The 26,298-nt window shown below is 44.5% G+C and overlaps 1 pseudogene across 1 annotated transcript in view; it reads left to right on the top strand.

Annotated features, from left to right (window-relative positions):
• LOC144826897 (uncharacterized) overlaps positions 1-26,298 on the top strand; it is a 53,453-nt pseudogene that overhangs the window by 3,903 nt on the left and 23,252 nt on the right. The window contains exons 2-3 of the transcript XR_013609965.1: positions 6,243-6,359; positions 7,436-7,591. The product of XR_013609965.1 is annotated as an uncharacterized LOC144826897 (transcript). The remainder of the gene's footprint in view (positions 1-6,242; positions 6,360-7,435; positions 7,592-26,298) is intronic.

Raw genomic sequence — 26,298 nt, 5'->3', positions numbered from 1 at the left:
AATGAAGCAAAATCCATGGTAGAATTCATGGGAAAGCCCATGCTCCAATCAAATGAAGCAAAATCCATGGCAGAATCCATGGGAAAGCCCATGCTCCAATCAAATGAAGCAAAATCCATGGCAGAATCCATGGGAAAGCCCATGCTCCAATCAAATGAAGCAAAATCCATGGCAGAATTTATGGGAAAGCCCATGCTCCAATCAAATGAAGCAAAATCCATGGCAGAATCCATGGGAAAGCCCATGCTCCAATCAAATGAAGCAAAATCCATGGCAGTATTTATGGGAAAGCCCAGGCTCCAATCAAATGAAGCAAAATCCATGGCAGAATTCATGGGAAAGCCCATGCTCCAATCAAATGAAGCAAAATCCATGGCAGAATTCATGGGAAAGCCCCTGCTCCAATCAAATGAAGCAAAATCCATGGCAGAATTCACGGGAAAGCCCATGCCCCAATCAAATGAAGCAAAATCCATGGCAGAATCCATGGGAAAGCCCATGCTCCAATCAAATGCAGCAAAATCCATGGCAGAATTCATGGGAAAGCCCATGCTCCAATCAAATGCAGCAAAATCCATGGCAGAATTCATGGGAAAGCCCATGCTCCAATCAAATGAAGCAAAATCCATGGCAGAATCAACAGGAAAGCCCATGCTCCAATCAAATGAAGCAAAATCCATGGTAGAATCCATGGGAAATCCCATGCTCCAATCAAATGAAGCAAAATCCATGGCAGAATCCATGGGAAAGCCCATGCTCCAATCAAATGAAGCAAAATCCATGGCAGAATCCATGGGAAATCCCATGCTCCAATCAAATGAAGCAAAATCCATGGCAGAATTCATGGGAAAGCCCATGCTCCAATCAAATGAAGCAAAATCCATGGCAGAATTCATGGGAAAGCCCATGCTCCAATCAAATGAAGCAAAATCCATGGCAGAATTCATGGGAAAGCCCATGCTCCAATCAAATGAAGCAAAATCCATGGCAGAATTCACGGGAAAGCCCCTGCTCCAATCAAATGAAGCAAAATCCATGGCAGAATTCATGGGAAAGCCCATGCTCCAATCAAATGAAGCAAAATCCATGGCAGAATTCATGTGAAAGCCCATGCTCCAATCAAATGAAGCAAAATCCATGGCAGAATTCATGGGAAAGCCCATGCTCCAATCAAATGAAGCAAAATCCATGGCAGAATTCATGGGAAAGCCCCTGCTCCAATCAAATGCAGCAAAATCCATGGCAGAATTCATGGGAAAGCCCATGCTCCAATCAAATGAAGCAAAATCCATGGCAGAATCAACAGGAAAGCCCATGCTCCAATCAAATGAAGCAAAATCCATGGCAGAATCCATGGGAAATCCCATGCTCCAATCAAATGAAGCAAAATCCATGGCAGAATCCATGGGAAATCCCATGCTCCAATCAAATGAAGCAAAATCCATGGCAGAATTCATGGGAAAGCCCATGCTCCAATCAAATGAAGCAAAATCCATGGCAGAATTCATGGGAAAGCCCATGCTCCAATCAAATGAAGCAAAATCCATGGCAGAATTCATGGGAAAGCCCATGCTCCAATCAAATGAAGCAAAATCCATTGCAGAATCCATGGGAAAGCCCATGCTCCAATCAAATGAAGCAAAATCCATGGCAGAATCCATGGGAAAGCCCATGCTCCAATCAAATGAAACAAAATCCATGGCAGAATCCATGGGAAATCCCATGCCCCAATCAAATGAAACAAAATCCATGGCAGAATCCATGGGAAAGCCCCTGCTCCAATCAAATGAAGCAAAATCCATGGCAGAATCCATGGGAAAGCCCATGCCCCAATCAAATGAAACAAAATCCATGGCAGAATTCATGGGAAAGCCCCTGCTCCAATCAAATGAAGCAAAATCCATGGCAGAATTCACTGGAAAGCCCATGCTCCAATCAAATGAAGCAAAATCCATGGCAGAATCCATGGGAAAGCCCCTGCTCCAATCAAATGAAGCAAAATCCATGGCAGAATTCATGGGAAAGCCCCTGCTCCAATCAAATGAAGCAAAATCCATGGCAGAATTCACGGGAAAGCCCGTGCCCCAATCAAATGAAGCAAAATCCATGGCAGAATCCATGGGAAAGCCCATGCTCCAATCAAATGCAGCAAAATCCATGGCAGAATTCATGGGAAAGCCCCTGCTCCAATCAAATGAAGCAAAATCCATGGCAGAATTCATGGGAAAGCCCCTGCTCCAATCAAATGAAGCAAAATCCATGGCAGAATCCATGGGAAAGCCCATGCTGCAATCAAATGAAGCAAAATCCATGGCAGAATCCATGGGAAAGCCCATGCTCCAATCAAATGCAGCAAAATCCATGGCAGAATCCATGGGAAAGCCCATGCTCCAATCAAATGAAGCAAAATCCATGGCAGAATCAACAGGAAAGCCCATGCTCCAATCAAATGAAGCAAAATCCATGGCAGAATCCATGGGAAATCCCATGCTCCAATCAAATGAAGCAAAATCCATGGCAGAATCCATGGGAAATCCCATGCTCCAATCAAATGAAGCAAAATCCATGGCAGAATTCATGGGAAAGCCCATGCTCCAATCAAATGAAGCAAAATCCATGGCAGAATCCATGGGAAAGCCCATGCTGCAATCAAATGAAGCAAAATCCATGGCAGAATCCATGGGAAAGCCCATGCTCCAATCAAATGCAGCAAAATCCATGGCAGAATCCATGGGAAAGCCCATGCTCCAATCAAATGAAGCAAAATCCATGGCAGAATCAACAGGAAAGCCCATGCTCCAATCAAATGAAGCAAAATCCATGGCAGAATCCATGGGAAATCCCATGCTCCAATCAAATGAAGCAAAATCAATGGCAGAATCCATGGGAAAGCCCATGCTCCAATCAAATGAAGCAAAATCCATGGCAGAATTCACGGGAAAGCCCATGCCCCAATCAAATGAAGCAAAATCCATGGCAGAATCCATGGGAAATCCCATGCTCCAATCAAATGAAGCAAAATCCATGGCAGAATTCATGGGAAAGCCCATGCTCCAATCAAATGAAGCAAAATCCATGGCAGAATTCATGGGAAAGCCCCTGCTCCAATCAAATGAAGCAAAATCCATGGCAGAATCCATGGGAAAGCCCATGCTCCAATCAAATGAAGCAAAATCCATGGCAGAATCCATGGGAAAGCCCATGCTCCAATCAAATGAAGCAAAATCCATGGCAGAATCCATGGGAAAGCCCCTGCTCCAATCAAATGAAGCAAAATCCATGGCAGAATCCATGGGAAATCCCATGCTCCAATCACATGAAGCAAAATCCATGGCAGAATCCATGGGAAAGCCCCTGCTCCAATCAAATGAAGCAAAATCCATGGCAGAATTCACGGGAAAGCCCATGCTCCAATCAAATGAAGCAAAATCCATGGCAGAATTCATGGGAAAGCCCCTGCTCCAATCAAATGAAGCAAAATCCATGGCAGAATCCATGGGAAAGCCCCTGCTCCAATCAAATGAAGCAAAATCCATGGCAGAATCCATGGGAAAGCCCCTGCTCCAATCAAATGAAGCAAAATCCATGGCAGAATCCATGGGAAAGCCCATGCTCCAATCAAATGAAGCAAAATCCATGGAAGAATTCACGGGAAAGCCCATGCTCCAATCAAATGAAGCAAAATCCATGGCAGAATCCATGGGAAAGCCCATGCTCCAATCACATGAAGCAAAATCCATGGCAGAATCCATGGGAAAGCCCCTGCTCCAATCAAATGAAGCAAAATCCATGGCAGAATCCATGGGAAAGCCCCTGCTCCAATCAAATGAAGCAAAATCCATGGCAGAATCCATGGGAAATCCCATGCTCCAATCACATGAAGCAAAATCCATGGCAGAATCCATGGGAAAGCCCCTGCTCCAATCAAATGAAGCAAAATCCATGGCAGAATCCATGGGAAAGCCCCTGCTCCAATCAAATGAAGCAAAATCCATGGCAGAATCCATGGGAAATCCCATGCTCCAATCAAATGAAGCAAAATCCATGGCAGAATTCACGGGAAAGCCCATGCTCCAATCAAATGAAGCAAAATCCATGGCAGAATTCATGGGAAAGCCCCTGCTCCAATCACATGAAGCAAAATCCATGGCAGAATCCATGGGAAAGCCCCTGCTCCAATCATGTATCGACTCCCAAGTTGAAACATAATGCAGCGCAAGCAGCTACCTTGCTTTATATTTCTGTGGAAAAATCCATGCAATGCTATGGAAATCAGGCTGTGTGCTGCTTTGTAAATATTACTGAAGCCTTTGCCTTATACATGCATCACTCTAAATATTTTGGGGGTTATTTACAAACGTCAAAAACAAGGTTGGTGGAGGGTCTAAGGGGAAAATTATTTAAAGACCAAAAGACAGACAAACCCCTCATTCACAGTATAACAATACAAAAGGACTGTCACTGGTCTGTACAACTAATACGGGCAAAGAAAAATGTGACGGACTCTGTGTCTACCTGTAAAGTGTGTACAACAAAAAGGAAATGAATCCCATCAGCCCACGCTTCATCATCTGGGATAGAACCAAAGATGGTCCCGTTAGGGAGCCACACACCTGTTGGAATTATGGGCTTCTCCAAACCCAAGGAACCACCAGTGATGGATCAGACCAAAAGTCAAATCAGTTTGGAATGCTGTGGGATGTTAGATTGCAGTGAGAAAAAAATTGTGCAAAAAGAATCAAAAAGTGAGATGTAAAATTGGCTTTACAGGTAGACACAGAGTCCGTCACATTTTTCTTTGCCCGTATTAGTTGTACAGACCAGTGACAGTCCTTTTGTATTGTTATACTGTTTATTTACAAACCCCTTGTGCCACACGTGCATCACTTTTCCCATGCTAAAAATCACGCAAAAGTGACGCAAGTCGCTTGTAAATTGGCCCATTTTTTTCTCCAAACATTTCCAACTTTCCATTTGTGCTCTAATGAACAACATTTTTAAATTATGTCTAAGCAAAGAATTTTGTAGTCGAAGGATACACTTCCAGTTAAGAACCCATTCGGTATATTACAGAGACCGCTTTGCACTATAGTGCTTAGCACAAGGCAGGCAAACGTATTCGAGCACAGAGAAAAACACACAGGGGCGTCTTATCAAGTGATTTATCTCCGCTTTTTTGGCTTTAAAAGGCAAGAAAGCGGAGATAAAATTATCTCCCTATCAGCAACAGGGTGCTAACACGCAAATTCGCATGTTAGCACCCTTTTTCTCTACGCTTCCCCTTGCATCTCTAATGAGATGCAAAGGGGGCGTTCCAGAGAAAAATAATAGGAGAAATGTTGTTAAGCAACATTTCTTCTATTATCAAGGATTTCGCTAAGCCTGTTAGTGATAAAAAAAGCAACGCTAACCGCGGTTAGCGCTGCTTTTTTTACACCTGCTATTTTCCCGACTTAGCCATGATATCCTATGGAAGGTGGATATCACGGCTAAGCTTGTGAGCCCCTATCATCAAGATAACGCCAAACTTCGAGAGATTATCGTTGGATTTCCAGCGATAATCTCTCATTTGGCAGTTAGCGCGAGGATTTTTATCACTTCTGAGATAAACCTTCCTAATAGCAAGTTATCTCTGCGATAATTTCCCGCGATGCTTAGCATTAAAAGATTTGTTGCTATGCCTGGTTAGCGATAAATATCGCTAAACATTGGTAATATGCCCCACTATCTTAGTCAACATGGTGCTATTCTGCACTCTCTCTCTTTGACACAACACAGCTCATCAAATGTGTTTGTGTCAATGCTTTAGTGATCTCTCGATCTTTCTTGTTTGTTCTTATCTATTTATATTATTTCTCTCTGTCTGTCTCCATGTGCATGGATCTAGCCATTTGTGTGTTTTTATCAGTTTCTTTCTGTCTCATTCTGTTACAATCTCCTTTCTGCCTCAGTTTTTTCTTGTCTCGCCCTAAGCACATTTTTGTGTTTACATTACTTCATTTTGTACTCTCCAAACACGTGGAACTCTCCGATACATTACATGTTTTCTGTTATAGTTTGTACCACTGAGTACAAGAACTTTCTTCTCTTCTCCTCATTCCTAAAAGATTTCCACGTGAAGTGTGAACGGGGCCCGCTATAAGACTAAAGCACCAGACTTGTTTTTTACACGTATTTCTCTATGTTTGAATGAAAAGCACAATTTTGTTCAGATCTCTAGATTGTGTTTCTTTTTTCTGCAGATTGCCTACTTTGCGAGAAGTGTATTGCTACCGGCACCACCCAATGCTCTGGTATTTTCAAGCAATGCTCTCCTGACGTCACTCACTGCATCAAATCGTTGGAGAACAACACAGTTGGTGAGTGTCTCATGCCACACAACTGCAACTCTGTCCTTAACATTCTGGCCAGTGCTTAATTTGTAAAAAAAAATATGTACCAGGGCCCAAGATATTTCTTAGGAGGCCACTGCAGCTTGCATCACCTTTTTTCCCTGTCTGTGCTGCCAATCAGGTTGGTTGTAAGATGCCTCTGTGACCTTCAGAATGCTCTTCTGTTGGGTGTATGACATTACAACGCATGCTTTTACCACGCATGCTTTTACATCGCAACTTTTACAACGCAAGCCTTTACAACGCATAGTGCTTTGGGGTGCTGGATAGTGAATAGTTTAATTTACTATTCCAACTCCAGTCCCCGTGGACACTAGGGAAGGTGTTGGATAGTAAATTAAATCTATTCCCTATCCTAGAGCGCCCCCAGTGCAATGCGTTGTAATTGTTTGCGTTGTAAAAGTTGCGTCGTAAAGGCACTGCGTGGTAAAAGTTGCGTTGTAAAGGATGTTTCCCTCTTCTGTTGTATCTACATGGTAGCAACTGATTGGGTAAAATTTGCAGGCTGGCATACATTCCTACCTGGGTCCCTTGCTCGCGGTGCCAGAGAGCCCTAAGCTAAGCTACAACTCACTAAAGAAGCCTAATAATGGAATACCAGGGTTGTGGTGCTTGTGAACCCTTCTGGAGAGTGCCTTGCCTTGTAGTTCAAGATGGATTGTTCTCATGGGTATCAGGTCAGTACTGATTTGCAAAAGGCAGGCTTCTTTTATGTGGAGTGGCACAGTTAGCATAATATGATGGGTTGGAAATCTACTGGGGGCTATTGACTGTGGTTTAGAAGTGTTGGAAAATTTATAAAAAAAATTGAAAAAGAATTGAGTAATCATCACAGTGGTCGGGGTAAAGTGTGACAACCCATTTATTTACTTAAAAATGACATTTGGTGAATAAACACTGAAATTAAGCAATTTAAGCATTAAACCCTTACTTTTTTTTGGTTTGGTTATTTCATCCACACTCCTTAAAGGTATCCATGTCTGCTTAGGAACTCATACTGAGTTTTTTTGTTGTTTAATCAAAATTTGCCTTTGTGCCAACAGGGGATACTGTTATTCTAACTGCGTTCAAGGACTGTCTGAATCCCTCCCAACAAGCAGTCTGTGGAAGAGATTACTACTTACAAAACTCTATGTTGTCTTTCCGGATCATTAGAACGTGCTGTGATTTTGACTTCTGCAACAAAGGGGAGGTGGAAGGTATGTACGAGAGTGTGTAGGGACCCTGACATCTGTTACACAGGTAATGGGCAGGGTAAATGCAGTCTGTGACTCTAACATCTGTAACTCAGAGGGTGTGCAGGGTATATTCTGTAACAGAGGGGCGTGCAGGTCACTTACAGTCTGTGGCTCTGACATCTCTAGTACAGGGTATGCGCAGGGTATGCACAGTCTGTGACTTCAAACTTTATAACTTTAAGGATCTGCAGGGGAGTTAGAGTTCAATATCTGCAGCTGAGAGATTCCAAGACCTTTAAAAGAGGAGATGTTTAGAATATGTACAGTCTATGACACTGACATCTGTAAAGGAGGGGCTGTGCAGGGACATGCAGTCTGTGATTCTGTCATCTGTAAAGGAGGGGCTGTGCAGGGACATGCAGTCTGTGGTTCTGATATCTGTAAAGGAGGGGCTGTGCAGAGACATGCAGTCTGTGATTCTGTCATCTGTAAAGGAGGGGCTGTGCAGGGACATGCAGTCTGTGATTCTGTCATCTGTAAAGGAGGGGCTGTGCAGAGACATGCAGTCTGTGGTTCTGTCATCTGTAAAGGAGGGGCTGTGCAGGGACATGCAGTCTGTGATTCTGTCATCTGTAAAGGAGGGGCTGTGCAGGGACATGCAGTCTGTGATTCTGTCATCTGTAAAGGAGGGGCTGTGCAGGGACATGCAGTCTGTGATTCTGTCATCTGTAAAGGAGGGGCTGTGCAGGGACATGCAGTCTGTGATTCTGTCATCTGTAAAGGAGGGGCTGTGCAGGGACATGCAGTCTGTGATTCCGTCACCTGTAAAGAAGGGGCTGTGCAGGGACATGCAGTCTGTGATTCTGTCATCTGTAAAGGAGGGGCTGTGCAGGGACATGCAGTCTGTGATTCTGTCATCTGTAAAGGAGGGGCTGTGCAGGGACATGCAGTCTATGACACTGACATCTTTAAAGGAGGGGCTGTGCAGGGACATGCAGTCTGTGATTCTGTCATCTGTAAAGGAGGGGCTGTGCAGGGACATGCAGTCTGTGATTCTGTCATCCGTAAAGGAGGGGCTGTGCAGGGACATGCAGTCTGTGATTCTGATATCTGTAAAGGAGGAGCTGTGCAGGGTCATGCAGTCTGTGATTCTGTCGTCTGTAAAGGAGGGGCTGTGCAGAGACATGCAGTCTGTGGTTCTGTCATCTGTAAAGGAGGGGCTGTGCTGGGTCATGCAGTCTGTGATTCTGTCATCTGTAAAGGAGCAGCTGTGCAGGGACATGCAGTCTGTGATTCTGTCATCTGTAAAGGAGGGGCTGTGCAGGGACATGCAGTCTATGACACTGACATCTTTAAAGGAGGGGCTGTGCAGGGACATGCAGTCTGTGATTCTGTCATCTGTAAAGGAGGGGCTGTGCAGGGACATGCAGTCTGTGATTCTGTCATCTGTAAAGGAGGGGTTGTGCAGGGACATGCAGTCTGTGATTCTGTCATCTGTAAAGGAGGGGCTGTGCAGGGACATGCAGTCTATGATTCTGTCATCTGTAAAGGAGGGGCTGTGCAGGGACATGCAGTCTGTGATTCTGTCATCTGTAAAGGAGGGGCTGTGCAGGGACATGCAGTCTGTGATTCTGTCATCTGTAAAGGAGGGGCTGTGCAGGGACATGCAGTCTGTGATTCTGTCATCTGTAAAGGAGGGGCTGTGCAGGGACATGCAGTCTGTGATTCTGTCATCTGTAAAGGAGGGGCTGTGAAGGGACATGCAGTCTATGACACTGACATCTTTAAAGGAGGGGCTGTGCAGGGACATGCAGTCTATGATTCTGTCATCTGTAAAGGAGGGGCTGTGCAGGGACATGCAGTCTGTGATTCTGTCATCTGTAAAGGAGGGGCTGTGCAGGGACATGCAGTCTGTGATTCTGTCATCTGTAAAGGAGGGGCTGTGCAGGGACATGCAGTCTATGACACTGACATCTTTAAAGGAGGGGCTGTGCAGGGACATGCAGTCTGTGATTCTGTCATCTGTAAAGGAGGGGCTGTGCAGGGACATGCAGTCTGTGATTCTGTCATCCGTAAAGGAGGGGCTGTGCAGGGACATGCAGTCTGTGATTCTGATATCTGTAAAGGAGGAGATGTGCAGGGTCATGCAGTCTGTGATTCTGTCGTCTGTAAAGGAGGGGCTGTGCAGAGACATGCAGTCTGTGGTTCTGTCATCTGTAAAGGAGGGGCTGTGCTGGGTCATGCAGTCTGTGATTCTGTCATCTGTAAAGGAGCAGCTGTGCAGGGACATGCAGTCTGTGATTCTGTCATCTGTAAAGGAGGGGCTGTGCAGGGACATGCAGTCTATGACACTGACATCTTTAAAGGAGGGGCTGTGCTGGGACATGCAGTCTGTGATTCTGTCATCTGTAAAGGAGGGGCTGTGCAGGGACATGCAGTCTGTGATTCTGTCATCTGTAAAGGAGGGGTTGTGCAGGGACATGCAGTCTGTGATTCTGTCATCTGTAAAGGAGGGGCTGTGCAGGGACATGCAGTCTATGATTCTGTCATCTGTAAAGGAGGGGCTGTGCAGGGACATGCAGTCTGTGATTCTGTCATCTGTAAAGGAGGGGCTGTGCAGGGACATGCAGTCTGTGATTCTGTCATCTGTAAAGGAGGGGCTGTGCAGGGACATGCAGTCTGTGATTCTGTCATCTGTAAAGGAGGGGCTGTGCAGGGACATGCAGTCTGTGATTCTGTCATCTGTAAAGGAGGGGCTGTGAAGGGACATGCAGTCTATGACACTGACATCTTTAAAGGAGGGGCTGTGCAGGGACATGCAGTCTATGATTCTGTCATCTGTAAAGGAGGGGCTGTGCAGGGACATGCAGTCTGTGATTCTGTCATCTGTAAAGGAGGGGCTGTGCAGGGGCATGCAGTCTATGATTCTGTCATCTGTAAAGGAGGGGCTGTGCAGAGACATGCAGTCTGTGATTCTATTAGCTGTAAAGGAGGGGCTGTGCAGGGACATGCAGTCTGTGATTCTGTCATCTGTAAAGGAGGGGCTGTGCAGGGGCATGCAGTCTGTGGTTCTATTAGCTGTAAAGGAGGGGCTGTGCAGGGACATGCAGTCTGTGATTCTGTCATATGTAAAGGAGGGGCTCTGTAGGAACATGCAGTCTGTGATTCTGTCATCTGTAAATGAGGGGCTGTGAAGTGACATGCAGTCTGTGATTCCATCATCTGTAAAGGAGGGGCTGTGCAGGGACATGCAGTCTGCGGTTCTGTCATATGTAAAGGAGGGGCTGTGCAGGGACATGCAGTCTGTGATTCTGTCATCTGTAAAGGAGGGGCTGCGCAGGAACATGCAGTCTGTGATTCTGTCATCTGTAAATGAGGGGATGTGAAGTGACATGCAGTCTGTGATTCCATCATCTGTAAAGGAGGGGCTGTGCAGGGACATGCAGTCTGTGATTCTGTCATCTGTAAAGGAGGGGCTGTGCAGCGACATGCAGTCTGTGATTCTGATATCTGTAAAAGAGCGGCTGTGCAGGGACATGCAGTCTGTGATTCTGTCATCTGTAAAGGAGGGGCTGTGCAGGGACATGCAGTCTGTGATTCCATCATCTGTAAAGGAGGGGCTGAGCAGGGACCTGCAGTCTGTGATTCTGTCATCTGTAAAGGAGGGGCTGTGCAGGGACATGCAGTCTGTGATTCTGTCATCTGTAAAGGAGGGGCTGAGCAGGGACCTGCAGTCTGTGATTCTGTCATCTGTAAAGGAGAGGCTGTGCAGGGACATGCAGTCTGTGATTCTGTCATCTGTAAATGAGGGGCTGTGAAGTGACATGCAGTCTGTGATTCCATCATCTGTAAAGGAGGGCTGAGCAGGGACCTGCAGTCTGTGATTCTGTCATCTGTAAAGGAGGGGCTGTGTAGGGACATGCAGTCTGTGATTCTGATATCTGTAAAGGAGGGGCTGTGCAGGGACATGCAGTCTGTGATTCTGTCATCTGTAAAGGAGGGGCTGTGCAGGGACATGCAGTCTGTCATGCTGTCATCTGTAAAGGAGGGGCTGTGCAGGGACATGCAGTCTGTGATTCTGTTATCTGTAAAGGAGGGGCTGTGCAGGGTCATGCAGTCTGTGATTCTGATTACTGTAAAGGAGGGGCTGTGCAGGGACATGCAGTCTGTGATTCTGTCATCTGTAAAGGAGGGGCTGTGCAGGGGCATGCAGTCTGTGATTCTGTCATCTGTAAAGGAGGGGCTGTGCAGGGACATGCAGTCTGTGATTCTGATTACTGTAAAGGAGGGGTTGTGCAGGGACATGCAGTCTGTGATTCTGTCATCTGTAAAGGAGGGGCTGTGCAGGGACATGCAGTCTGTGATTCTGTCATCTGTAAATGAGGGGCTGTGAAGTGACATGCAGTCTGTGATTCCATCATCTGTAAAGGAGGGGCTGTGCAGGCACATGCAGTCTGTGATTCTGTCATCTGTAAAGGAGGGGCTGTGCAGGAACATGCAGTCTGTGATTCTGATATCTGTAAAGGAGCGGCTGTGCAGGGACATGCAGTCTGTGATTCTGTCATCTCTAAAGGAGGGGCTGTGCATGGACATGCAGTCTGTGATTCTGTCATCTGTAAAGGAGGGGCTGTGCAGCGACATGCAGTCTGTGATTCTGATATCTGTAAAAGAGCGGCTGTGCAGGGACATGCAGTCTATGATTCTGTCATCTGTAAAGGAGGGGCTGTGCAGGGACATGCAGTCTGTGATTCCATCATCTGTAAAGGAGGGGCTGAGCAGGGACCTGCAGTCTGTGATTCTGTCATCTGTAAAGGAGGGGCTGTGCAGGGACATGCAGTCTGTGATTCTGTCATCTGTAAAGGAGGGGCTGAGCAGGGACCTGCAGTCTGTGATTCTGTCATCTGTAAAGGAGGGGCTGTGCAGGGACATGCAGTCTGTGATTCTGTCATCTGTAAATGAGGGGCTGTGAAGTGACATGCAGTCTGTGATTCCATCATCTGTAAAGGAGGGGCTGTGCAGGGACATGCAGTCTGTGATTCTGTCATCTGTAAAGGAGGGGCTGTGCAGCGACATGCAGTCTGTGATTCTGATATCTGTAAAAGAGCGGCTGTGCAGGGACATGCAGTCTGTGATTCTGTCATCTGTAAAGGAGGGGCTGTGCAGGGACATGCAGTCTGTGATTCCATCATCTGTAAAGGAGGGGCTGAGCAGGGACCTGCAGTCTGTGATTCTGTCATCTGTAAAGGAGGGGCTGTGCAGGGACATGCAGTCTGTGATTCTGTCATCTGTAAAGGAGGGGCTGTGCAGGGACATGCAGTCTGTGATTCCATCATCTGTAAAGGAGGGGCTGAGCAGGGACCTGCAGTCTGTGATTCTGTCATCTGTAAAGGAGGGGCTGTGCAGGGACATGCAGTCTGTGATTCTGTCATCTGTAAAGGAGGGGCTGTGTAGGGACATGCAGTCTGTGATTCTGATATCTGTAAAGGAGGGGCTGTGCAGGGACATGCAGTCTATGATTCTGTCATCTGTAAAGGAGGGGCTGTGCAGGGGCATGCAATCTGTGATTCTGTCATCTGTAAAGGAGGGGCTGTGCAGCGACATGCAGTCTGTGATTCTGTCATCTGTAAAGGAGGGGCTGTGCAGGGACATGCAGTCTGTGATTCTGTCATCTGTAAAGGAGGGGCTGTGCAGGAACATGCAGTCTGTGATTCTATCACCTGTAAAGGAGGGGCTGTGCAGGGACATGCAGTCTGTGATTCTGTCATCTGTATATATGAGGGGCTGTGCAGGGACATGCAGTCTGTGATTCCATCATCTGTAAAGGAGGGGCTGTGCAGGGACATGCAGTCTGTGATTCTATCACCTGTAAAGGAGGGGCTGTGCAGGGACATGCAGTCTGTGATTCCATCATCTGTAAAGGAGGGGCTGTGCAGGGACATGCAGTCTGTGATTCTGTCATCTGTAAAGGAGGGGCTGTGCAGGGACATGCAGTCTGTGATTCTGTCATCTGTAAAGGAGGGGCTGTGCAGGGACATGCAGTCTGTGATTCTGTCATCTGTAAAGGAGGGGCTGTGCAGGGACATGCAGTCTGTGATTCTGTCATCTGTAAAGGAGGGGCTGTGCAGGAACATGTAGTCTGTGATTCTGTCATCTGTAAAGGAGGGGCTGTGCAGGGACATGCAGTCTGTGATTCTGTCATCTGTAAAGGAGGGGCTGTGCAGGGACATGCAGTCTGTGATTCTGTCATCTGTAAAGGAGGAGCTGTGCAGGGACATGCAGTCTGTGATTCTGTCATCTGTAAAGGAGGGGCTGTGCAGGGACATGCAGTCTATGACACTGACATCTTTAAAGGAGGGGCTGTGCAGGGACATGCAGTCTATGATTCTGTCATCCGTAAAGGAGGGGCTGTGCAGGGACATGCAGTCTGTGATTCTGTCATCCGTAAAGGAGGGGCTGTGCAGGGACATGCAGTCTGTGATTCTGTCATCTGTAAAGGAGGGGCTGTGCAGGGACATGCAGTCTGTGATTCTGTCATCTGTAAAGGAGGGGCTGTGCAGGGACATGCACTCTGTGATTCTGTCATCTGTAAAGGAGGGGCTGTGCAGGGACATGCAGTCTGTGATTCTGTCATCTGTAAAGGAGGGGCTGTGCAGGAACATGCAGTCTGTGATTCTGTCATCTGTAAAGGAGGGGCTGTGCAGGGACATGCAGTCTGTGATTCTGTCATCTGTAAAGGAGGGGCTGAGCAGGGACATGCAGTCTATGATTCTGACATCTGTGAAGGAGGGGCTGTGCAGGGACATGCAGTCTATGATTCTGTCATCTGTAAAAGAGGGGCTGTGCAGGGACATGCAGTCTGTGATTCTGTCATCTGTAAAGGAGGGGCTGTGCAGGGTCATGCAGTCTGTGATTCTGTCATCTGTAAAGGAGGGGCTGTGCAGGGACATGCAGTCTGTGATTCTGTCATCTGTAAAGGAGGGGCTGTGCAGGGACATGCAGTCTGTGATTCTGTCATCTGTAAAGGAGGGGCTGTGCAGGAACATGCAGTCTGTGATTCTATCACCTGTAAAGAAGGGGCTGTGCAGGGACATGCAGTCTGTGATTCTGTCATCTGTATATATGAGGGGCTGTGCAGGGACATGCAGTCTGTGATTCCATCATCTGTAAAGGAGGGGCTGTGCAGGGACATGCAGTCTGTGATTCTGTCATCTGTAAAGGAGGGGCTGTGCAGGGACATGCAGTCTGTGATTCTGTCATCTGTAAAGGAGGGGCTGTGCAGGGTCATGCAGTCTGTGATTCTGTCATCTGTAAAGGAGGGGCTGTGCAGGGTCATGCAGTCTGTGATTCTGTCATCTGTAAAGGAGGGGCTGTGCAGGGACATGCAGTCTGTGATTCTGTCATCTGTAAAGGAGGGGCTGTGCAGGGACATGCAGTCTGTGATTCTGTCATCTGTAAAGGAGGGGCTGTGCAGGAACATGCAGTCTGTGATTCTATCACCTGTAAAGAAGGGGCTGTGCAGGGACATGCAGTCTGTGATTCTGTCATCTGTATATATGAGGGGCTGTGCAGGGACATGCAGTCTGTGATTCCATCATCTGTAAAGGAGGGGCTGTGCAGGGACATGCAGTCTGTGATTCTATCACCTGTAAAGGAGGGGCTGTGCAGGGACATGCAGTCTGTGATTCCATCATCTGTAAAGGAGGGGCTGAGCAGGGACCTGCAGTCTGTGATTCTGTCATCTGTAAAGGAGGGGCTGTGCAGGGACATGCAGTCTGTGATTCTGTCATCTGTAAAGGAGGAGCTGTGCAGAGACATGCAGTCTGTGATTCTGTCATCTGTAAAGGAGGAGCTGTGCAGGGACATGCAGTCTGTGATTCTGTCATCTGTAAAGGAGGGGCAGTGCAGGAACATGCAGTCTGTGATTCTGTCATCTGTAAAGGAGGAGCTGTGCAGAGACATGCAGTCTGTGATTCTGTCATCTGTAAAGGAGGGGCTGTGCAGGGACATGCAGTCTGTGATTCTGATATCTGTAAATGAGGGGCTGTGAAGTGACATGCAGTCTGTGATTCTGTCATCGATAAAGCAGGGGCTGTGCAGGGACATGCAGTCTGTGATTCTGTCATCTGTAAAGGAGGGGCTGAGCAGGGACATGCATTCTCTGATTCTGTCATCTGTAAAGGAGGGGCTGTGCAGGGACATGCAGTCTGTCATGCTGTCATCTGTAAAGGAGGGGCTGTGCAGGGACATGCAGTCTGTGATTCTGTCATCTGTAAAGGAGGGGCTGTGCAGGGACATGCAGTCTGTCATGCTGTCATCTGTAAAGGAGGGGCTGTGCAGGGACATGCAGTCTGTGATTCTGTCATCTGTAAAGAAGGGGCTGTGCAGGGACATGCAGTCTGTCATGCTGTCATCTGTAAAGGAGGGGCTGTGCAGGGACATGCAGTCTGTGATTCTGTCATCTGTAAAGGAGGGGCTGAGCAGGGACATGCAGTCTGTGTCTCTGTCATCTGTAAAGGAGGGGCTGTGCAGGGACATGCAGTCTGTGTCTCTGTCATCTTTAAAGGAGGGGCTGTGCAGGGACATGCAGTCTGTGATTCTGTCATCTGTAAAGGAGGGGCTGTGCAGGGACATGCAGTCTGTCATGCTGTCATCTGTAAAGGAGGGGCTGTGCAGGGACATGCAGTCTGTGATTCTGTCATCTGTAAAGGAGGGGCTAAGCAGGGTCATGCAGTCTGTGATTCTGTCATCTGTAAAGGAGGGGCTGTGCAGGGACATGCAGTCTGTGATTCTGTCATCAGTAAAGGAGGGGCTGTGCAGGGACATGCAGTCTCTGATTCTGTCATCTGTAAAGGAGGGGCTGTGCAGGGACATGCAGTCTGTGATTCTGATATCTGTAAAGGAGGGGCTGCGCAGGGACATGCAGTCTATGATTCTGTCATCTGTAAAGGAGGGGCTGTGCAGAGACATGCAGTCTGTGATTCTGTCATCTGAAAAAAGGGGCTGTGCAGGGACATGTAGTCTGTGATTCTGTCATCTGTAAAGGAGGGGCTGTGCAGGGACATGCAGTCTGTGATTCTGTCATCTGAAAAAAGGGGCTGTGCAGGGACATGTAGTCTGTGATTCTGTCATCTGTAAAGGAGGGGCTGTGCAGGGACATGCAGTCTGTGATTCTGATATCTGTAAAGGAGGGGCTGTGCAGGGACATGCAGTCTATGATTCTGTCATCTGTAAAGGAGGGGCTGTGCAGGGACATGCAGTCTGTGATTCTGTCATCAGTAAAGGAGGGGCTGTGCAGGGACATGCAGTCTGTGGTTCTGTCATCTGTATAGGAGGGGCTGTGCAGGGACATGCAGTCTGTGATTCTGTCATCTGTAAAGGAGGGGCTGTGCAGGGACATGCAGTCTGTGGTTCTGTCATCTGTATAGGAGGGGCTGTGCAGGGACATGCAGTCTGTGATTCTGTCATCTGTAAAGGAGGGGCTGTGCAGGGACATGCAGTCTGTGGTTCTGTCATCTGTATAGGAGGGGCTGTGCAGGGACATGCAGTCTGTGATTCTGTCATCTGTAAAGGAGGGGCTGTGCAGGTGCATGCAGTCTGTGATTCTGTCATCTTTACAGGAGGGGCTGTGCAGGGACATACAGTCTGTGATTCCATCATCTGTAAAGGAGGGGCTGTGCAGGGACATGCAGTCTGTCATGCTGTCATCTGTAAAGGAGGGGCTGTGCAGGGACATGCAGTCTGTGATTCTGTCATCTGTAAAGGAGGGGCTGAGCAGGGTCATGCAGTCTGTGATTCTGTCATCTGTAAAGGAGGAGCTGTGCAGGGACATGCAGTCTGTGATTCTGATATCTGTAAAGGAGGGGCTGTGCAGGGGCATGCAGTCTGTGTCTCTGTCATCTGTAAAGGAGGGGCTGTGCAGGGACATGCAGTCTGTGATTCTGTCATCTGTAAAGGAGGGGCTGTGCAGGAACATGCAGTCTTTGATTCTGACATCTGTAAAGGAGGGGCTGAGCAGGGACATGCAGTCTGTGATTCTGTCATCTGTAAAGAAGGGGCTGTGCAGGGACATGCAGTCTGTGATTCTGACATCTGTAAAGGAGGGGCTGCGCAGGGGCATGCAGTCTGTGTCTCTGTCATCTGTAAAGAAGGGGCTGTGCAGGGACATGCAGTCTATGATTCTGTCATCTGTATAGGAGGGGCTGTGCAGGGACATGCAGTCTGTGATTCTGTCATCTGTAAAGGAGGGGCTGTGCAGGGACATGCAGTCTGTGATTCTGTCATCTGTAAAGGAGGGGATGTGCAGGGTCATGCAGTCTGTGATTCTGTCATCTGTAAAGGAGGGGCTGTACAGGGACATGCAGTCTGTGATTCTGTCATCTGTAAAGGAGGGGCTGTGCAGGGACATGCAGTCTGTGATTCTGTCATCTGTGAAGGAGGGGCTGTGCAGGGACATGCAGTCTGTGTTTCTGTCAGCTGTAAAGGAGGGGCTGTGCAGGGACATGCAGTCTGTGATTCTGTTATCTGTAAAGGAGGGGCTGTGCAGGGACATGCAGTCTGTGATTCTGATATCTGTAAAGGAGGGGCTGAGCAGCGACATGCAGTCTGTGATTCTGATATCTGTAAAAGAGGGGCTGTGCAGAGACATGCAGTCTGTGATTCTGTCATCTGTAAAGGAGGGGCTGTGCAGGGACATGCGGTCTGTGAATAATTGATAACACCAGTTAAGAAAGGCAGCAAGTGTGGAAATTACCCACTGCCTTTTGCCGGGGTAGTAGTTACAAAAAAAGGCTCTATAAAGGGCATGTACTTTGAATTATAATATGAAATAGAAGAATAATTGATGACCACAGCCAAGAAAGGCAGCAAGTGCGTAGGTTACCCACTGCTTTCAGCCGGGGTAGTAGTTACAAAAAAAGTTCGATAAATGGCCTGCACTTTGAATTGGAATATGAAATAGAAGAACAATTGATAAACACAGCCAAGAAAGGCAGCAGGTAGGTGTGTGTATGTGTGGATGATGTGTGGAAGATGAATAAGGTAAAAAATAGGAAAGGTAGCAAGTGTGCAAATTACCCACTGCCTTCAGCCGGGGTAGTAGTTACAAAAAAAGGGTCTATAAAAGGCCTGCACTCTGAATTAGAATATGAAATAGAAGAAATATTGAAAATCACAGCCAAAGAAGGCAGCAGGTAGGTGGGTGTATGTGTGGATGATGTGTGGAAGATGAATAAGGTAAAAAATAGGAAAGGTAGCAAGTGTGCAAATTACCCACTGCCTTCAGCCGGGGTAGTAGTTACAAAAAAAGGGTCTATAAAAGGCCTGCACTCTGAATTAGAATATGAAATAGAAGAAATATTGAAAACCACAGCCAAAGAAGGCAGCAGGTAGGTGTGTGTATGTGTGGATGATGTGTGGAAGATGAATAAGGTAAAAAATAGGAAAGGTAGCAAGTGTGCAAATTACCCACTGCCTTCAGCCGGGGTAGTAGTTACAAAAAAAGGCTCTATAAAGGGCCTGCACTTTAAATTAGAATATGAAATAGAAAAATAATTGATAACCCCAGCCAAGAAAGGTGGCAAGTGGGCAAATTACCCACTGCTTTCAGCCGTGGTAGTAGTTACAAAAAAAGGCTATATAATGGGCCTGCCCTTTAAATTAGAATGTGAAATAGTAGAAAAAAAAGATAACACCAGCCAAGAAAGGCAGCTAGTTCGCAAATTACCCACTGCCTTCTGCCGGGGTAGTAGTTACAAAAAAAGGCACTATAAAGGGCCTGCACTTTAAATTAGAATATGAAATAGAAGAATCATTGATAACCACAGCCAAGAAAGGCAAGAACTACACAAATTACCCACTGCCTTCAGCCGGGGTTGTAGTTACAAAAAAAGGCTCTATAAAGGGCCTGCACTTTAAATTAGAATATGAAATAGAAAAATAATTGATAACCCCAGCCAAGAAAGGTGGCAAGTGGGCAAATTACCCACTGCTTTCAGCCGTGGTAGTAGTTACAAAAAAAGGCTATATAATGGGCCTGCCCTTTAAATTAGAATGTGAAATAGTAGAAAAAAAAGATAACACCAGCCAAGAAAGGCAGCTAGTTCGCAAATTACCCACTGCCTTCTGCCGGGGTAGTAGTTACAAAAAAAGGCACTATAAAGGGCCTGCTGTTTGAATTAGAATATGAAATAGTAGAATAATTGATAACCTCAGCCAAGAAAGGCAGCAGGTAGGTGTGTGCATGTTTGGATGATGTGTGGAAGATGAATAAGGTGAAAAATAAGAAAGGTAGCAAGTGTGCAAATTACCCAGTGCCTTCAGTCGGGGTAGTAGCTACAAAAAAAGGCTCTAAAAAGAGCCTGCACTTTGAATTAGAATATGACATAGAAGAAAAATTGATAACCCCAGACAATAAAGGTAGCAAGTGTGCAAATTACCCAGTGCCTTCAGTCGGGGTAGTAGCTACAAAAAAAGGCTCTAAAAAGAGCCTGCACTTTGAATTAGAATATGACATAGAAGAAAAATTGATAGCCACAGTCAAGAAAGGCAGCAGTGCGCAAATTACCCTCTGCCTTCAGCCGGGGTAGTACTTCGAAAAAAAGACTTTATAAAGGGCCTGCACTTTGAATTAGAAAATTAAATGGAAGAATTGATAACCCCAGCCAAGAAAGGCAGCAAGTGCGCAAATTACCCACTGCCTTCAACTGGGGTAATAGTTACAAAAAAAGGCTCTATAAAGGGTCTGCACATTGAATTAGTATATGAAATAGGAGAATAATTGATAACCCCAGCCAAGAAAGGCGGCAAGTGCGCAAATTACCCACTGCCTTCAGCCGGGGTAGTAGTTACAAAAAAAAGGTTCTATAAAGGGCCTGCTGTTTGAATTAGAAAACGAAAACGAAATAGTAGAATAATTGAAAACCACAGCCAAGAAAGGCAGCAGGTCGGTGTGTGTATGTGTGGATGAAGTGTGGAAGATGAAAAAGGTGAAAAATAAGAAAGGTAGCAAGTGTCGAAATTACCCACTGCCTTCAGACGAAATACTAGTTACAAAAAAAGGCTCTATAAAGGGCCTGCACTTTGAATTAGAATATGAAATAGAAGAATAATTGATTACCACAGGCAAGAAAGGCAGTAAGTGTGGAAATCACCCACTGCCTTCAGCCGGGATAGTAGTTACAAAAAAAGGCTCGATAAAGGCCACAGTAAAGAAAAGCAGCAGGTATGTTGTGTGTTTATGTGTGGATGATGTGTGGAAGATGAATAAGGTGAAAAATACGAAAGGTAGCAAGTACGTAATTACCCACTGCTTTCAGCCGGGGTATGAGTTACCAATAAGGTTCTATAAAGGGCCTGCTCTTTGAATTAGAATATAATATAGAAGAATAATTGATAACTACAGCCAAGAAAAGCAGCAGGTGTGTGTGTCGATGATGTGTGTAAGATGAATAAGGTGAAAAATAGCAAAGGTAGAAGACGCCCAACTACCCACTGTCTTGTAAAGTACACACTCCTTATTCTGGGTGGTAGGGTTGAAAAATAACAATAGCGGCCCCTTTCCAGGGTCTGTCATTAGAATTTTGAAAATTAATCAGCAACTGCAGACAACAAAGACAGAAGGTAGGTGTGTTTGGTTGTGTGGATGCTGAATAAGGTGTAAAATGAAAACTGTTTCTTGTGACACATCATGGCTAACATAATACAGAAACACGTTGTACTTAGTGGCATCCAATTCTATTTTTTGTGGAATGGTTGAATTCTACCTCCGCCTCTTGGACTGGTGGGAGGGTAGCATTCCAAAGTGTTTGACAGCTTAAACTACATGTTTCCATGCAGCCAAAGAAAACTTAGCATGCTCCTGTATGGGCATCCTGTCACAGAAAATCCAGCACTCAGCCTTCAGGATTGTAAAGGCTTGCCATATTAGTTACTGATGAGTTTATATAGGTCAGTGATAAAGGAAAACAAGTGAAAGTATGCTTGTTTTACATTAGAGATGTACAGGCCTAAAAGACTATGCATCTAAAACCAAAAAAAGTTTTTGAATGTATAGAAGAAAGAAGTGAAAGCGCTTGTAGAAGCAATACTGTCCAGCATAAAATGTGTATGATTATTCTTTTTGTTCACTCTAAACACACCTTTTGGATTATGACCATGCAATAGTGGTGTAACTATATTATAGAATCAGTCAGACGTCTACCTTAGTGATAGTAGAATTACCTCTACTTCTTAGACTACCATTAAACAATAACGTGTTCATGAGCGGTATTGGTTGTTGACCTTGAAAGAGGAGGAAGAATTACATTTATGTTTCAACACCGTAGCCAAATAGTTGCTCGATTTCAAACAGAAAATTAAGTAGGAATTTTAAAGTAATTGTGGCCCACCTCTAAAAGGATTGTGTAAGTCGTGACAGCTGACGGGAGTGTGTCTCAACATTACTACTTATGATAATCCAACACTAGATCACTAGATGACAGGAGTATGCAAAACTTCTAATTCGACTTCTTGCATGCGATCACATCTTTACTTTCTTAATACATACATTTGGTACATTTGTAACCAGTTAAAGGTAACCAGGATGTTGCATTCATTTTGATACATTCAAGGTGGACCCATCGCCGGCATTCTAAACATTGGGCCTTTTGGGAAGATAGTGAAAAATAAATTGTTATTAACATTGCATTGTTTAAAGGTCAATAGTTTTTTGTTATGATAACTTAAATGTTTTTAAATACTAAACATAGGGACCTGTCTACACTCAGTGGAAAGTGGTAATGAGTCCATTACTAGGAAGGGTGCATAGCCAGCTAACCAACACGGTGGACACAACTCTGAAAAGACCCTTGGAAATCCCACAGTTATTTGTGTCATACTAACATACACCCTGCATCAGACAAGTGTGAACTGGAGACTTAATACCACCAAAATACCCCAAGTACTTATATCACTTACTTTTGATATCTTCACCGTCTAGAGTCATTGAGGGTATTTACCCTAAAGTTTTGGATATAAATTGATGAACCATCTTGGTTTCAGAAACCACAATACTTTTCAACAGACTCTAGATGTAAAAAAGATGTACATTAGTGCATCATAACAACAATGCTAACAGTACAAAACTTATTTTGGAATATATCCTGCATGGTTCTAGGCGTTTTCAGATCCAGGAATAGAGACCATCACATATGTTTAAACAAATTCATATGGCTACACAACAAACATAATTGAAAATTCACAAACATAATGACACTATCTTACTATACTATGTTAAAAATTAAAAATATGCCTTTATCTATAAAAAAACTTTCTATGACAAAACAAAATACTGAATAATCCAATCTTCATGACAACACTAGAGTGTCCATTAGGATCATTGCAATTTTCAGTCGATAATTCCCCAGAAATATTTAATTAGTAAAAATCTGGGCACATGTCTGCTGAATTATGAAACATTCTGCAAACTGATAACATAATAACAAATGTATATGTTGAGTAAAAGTCCAACCTGAATTTTAATTTACATAAAAGCAATTAATGTCAAGAGGTTTGGGGTTGAAAAACAATCATAGGTTTCAGAGCAACTGCGTTAGGACAATACAAGTGGTCAGACAATATCATATGTGAATAGCTATATGCTTCCGACGGGCACTATGGACGCGGTAAGTAGGCGTCGACAAATGTCATTCCTATAAGCCCTTTTTCCTGTTTAAAACATTTTAAATTAAGTTATTAACATAAAGTAAAGTATGTTCAACAAATTAGGGTTTAAAAAAAACCATAATGGAAGTATCATTATAAGCATGTAAAATACACCACAATTGTAGCTGTCCTGTTGCTTTTGGTTACATTCTACGACTAACTATCATTGTTTATAGTCGGGACGCTTCAATTGCTGTAGGAAAACACTTTAGAGATATACAAATGGTTATGTTAAATATTTAACTATGTTTAATTTCATGAAGAGAAATCGTATTGACAATTTTATAATTATGCACTATAAGAAATAAAAAAGAGATCAATTAGGTTTTTTAGGGAAAGGTTACATCCAATTTAGTAAAAAGTCTTGATAGATCCCAATGTTGCTACTCAGTGAATCATGAACTATTATTGTCTTGCTTAAAGGTTTCAATATCTGTAAAAAAACAAAATAGAAATTAGATTTTTAGTATGTAGGGTTTACATTTTATGGTAAAGAGGAGTGCTGTAGATACATTACAAAATCATTTAGAAATATTAGACTTTAAAATATTTGAAAATATTTTTGGGGCAATTTAGACTATTACAACCAGTAATATTTTCCAACAAGAACTTTCAAAATAGATTTGTCAAAAAGGTACCTGAAGAGTTAAAAAGGCAATCATAAAAAACGTTATTACATTACATATCAATTACAATATATATTCAAAATTGAAAAACTTCTGTTGAAAAACATCAATTTTGAAAACGTTACTTAATTCTACTATCAACCATTAAGTCAAAGAATCACTAACTTTCAATATTGCTTTGCACCAGTAACACTGAAAAGTCCTATAACGGATATGAATATTTACTCGAAAAGTAGAAGAGCGATATTTGCTGAGGAAGATACAGGATGACACTGTTGCTGATATTGCTAAACATTAAGGTTAAAATTAAAGGATTTCAGTACACACATTATTAGAAATATAATATTGAAAGATAGGTAACTGTATTATGAATGAAAATATACGTAAATTTGGTCTTGACAGACATATTTTTGAGAGGTAGGCATCGATTACCTGTAAAAATATATGAAAACACATGAGCTTCTAAAGAGGAACCAATATGTACATCCTACGCCATTAGCCATGCAATACACAATTTACATGTAGCAGAAACTAACCTCATCAATTATCCATAGGTCTGTTTTAAGTGATCAAAAATAACTATCATATAATTTAGAGCTCAACACTATTGCTTCCAAACGATCTTTTACTGGTTTCTTCCACACATCCAAAACTTTTTTCAGGGATGTAGATACACGAGATGCTGGAGATGTAGAACGTGCTCTAGATCGTTGAGATGTCATGAATGATGTCAATGACCATGTCATGAGTGATGTAATGTGTGACATCATCAGCAGTGCATTGCTGGCGCGCGAGTTATAGTTAGCTGAACTAACTATAATGGGGGAATTTGAATGGTTTTGTATGAGTGAAATGTCCAGCTGACTATAACATGTGTGAAACCTATTGTTTTTTAAGTGAATATAATTATATATATATCCCTCTATAGCCCTGGGGACCGCCACCCCCCAGGGCCGGCTCCTGCAGTGTCCTGGGGATGCCCAATGCTATGGCATGGCTGGATTATGTATGGAGTTTTGTGTGTGGGAATTGTTTTTCCTGTTGCAACTTGAAATGAGACATGTTCCTGTTGTAATGAAGTACGGAGGCAACGCCCATTTCTTCACTTTGCTTATTTCTCTGTGGTTGAACCACCTCAGGGCAGAGCTTGACTTGGAATCCTCACATAGGCGTATTCCAAACCAAGTTCAACATTCAGTGATAACTACCACAGTTCCATTGAGCTATTGTGGGCTTACCTAAACAAACATAAAGTCACGTTTTTATTTTGCTGTGGTCCGAGGTGCATTTTTGTTAAATAAAGACTTCATACATGAATGGAAGTCAAAGTAAAGAAGTAGTTAATCTAGTTACACATTCTTTCTGCACAGGAAGTCTGTGTATATTGTCTGTCTGTTGGGTGGAGAACCCTCCAGGTGTCACAGTGGAAGGAATCGCCTTGGATCTCTAGGGGGAGGTCTCTGTCTGCTCCGTTCCTGGATGTGTTGTGAACAGATTTGCCAAGATATGGGTCTGGTGCAATGTTCCTGTCTCCCCCTAACAGCATATTTGAGTGAGGGTACTGAAGTATATTTCTCGTTAGGGTCCTAAACATCTAAATATTAGTGGAGATTGTTCCATATGCGGAAACAAGCATCATTGACTGGATCTGTATTGAGCCCCTAATGAGGGCCAAATGGTCCCCAGGGTCTCACCAATCTATACGAGGATTACCACTTCTTCTTTGTGATGTGACTTGCAAGAGGGCGAGAAGGGACATGCTAACATGTTTGTTGGCATTAACTTCTCTCCATACCCAGTCATGGCATGGTCTACTACTCTCAATGTCAGAGAGGTTTGGTTCTTGCTTGAAGGCTGTCCTTATTTGGAGTATATGTATATAGGGGGGTTATACCCAGCTAAGTCACTAGGGACCTGGGTGCAATGCGATACAATTTAACCACCACAGATAAACATGTAAAGTACTACTACAAAGATACATACACCATCCTTTGCTAACTTAAGCAACAGAGAGTGGGCCACTCCTCCCTCATGCCCTCCAAATAAGGACGATACAATTTAAAGGGGTCCTAGTGAAAGAATAGAAACTGTACATATAACTATTATTTACAATAAATCAAAAATACAATACAAGGAATGAGGCACACTGTCATTTAATCACAATGGGCTTTGATCATTACATGTATAAACAATAACAATTTAGTCATCATAGTGCCCCAGGGTAGAGAGGGGGATAGGAGTGGGATGGAGTGTTAGTGTGAAGGAATTGTGCCAGTGCAACAATGTGCAATTACAATATATCTCAATTTGCAATTCAACAATTCAACTGGCTTCAGATCCCTGAGCCAGTAGATAGAATAACTAATATCCAAAAGTTTGAGAAAACCTCATGCACATGACGCT

This window comes from Lissotriton helveticus, chromosome 4_1 (assembly GCF_964261635.1).
Source record: "Lissotriton helveticus chromosome 4_1, aLisHel1.1, whole genome shotgun sequence".
Taxonomy (NCBI): Eukaryota; Metazoa; Chordata; class Amphibia; order Caudata; family Salamandridae; genus Lissotriton; species Lissotriton helveticus.
The sequence above is the reverse complement of the archived record's forward strand: the minus strand, read 5'-3'. Positions and strand labels throughout refer to the sequence as shown.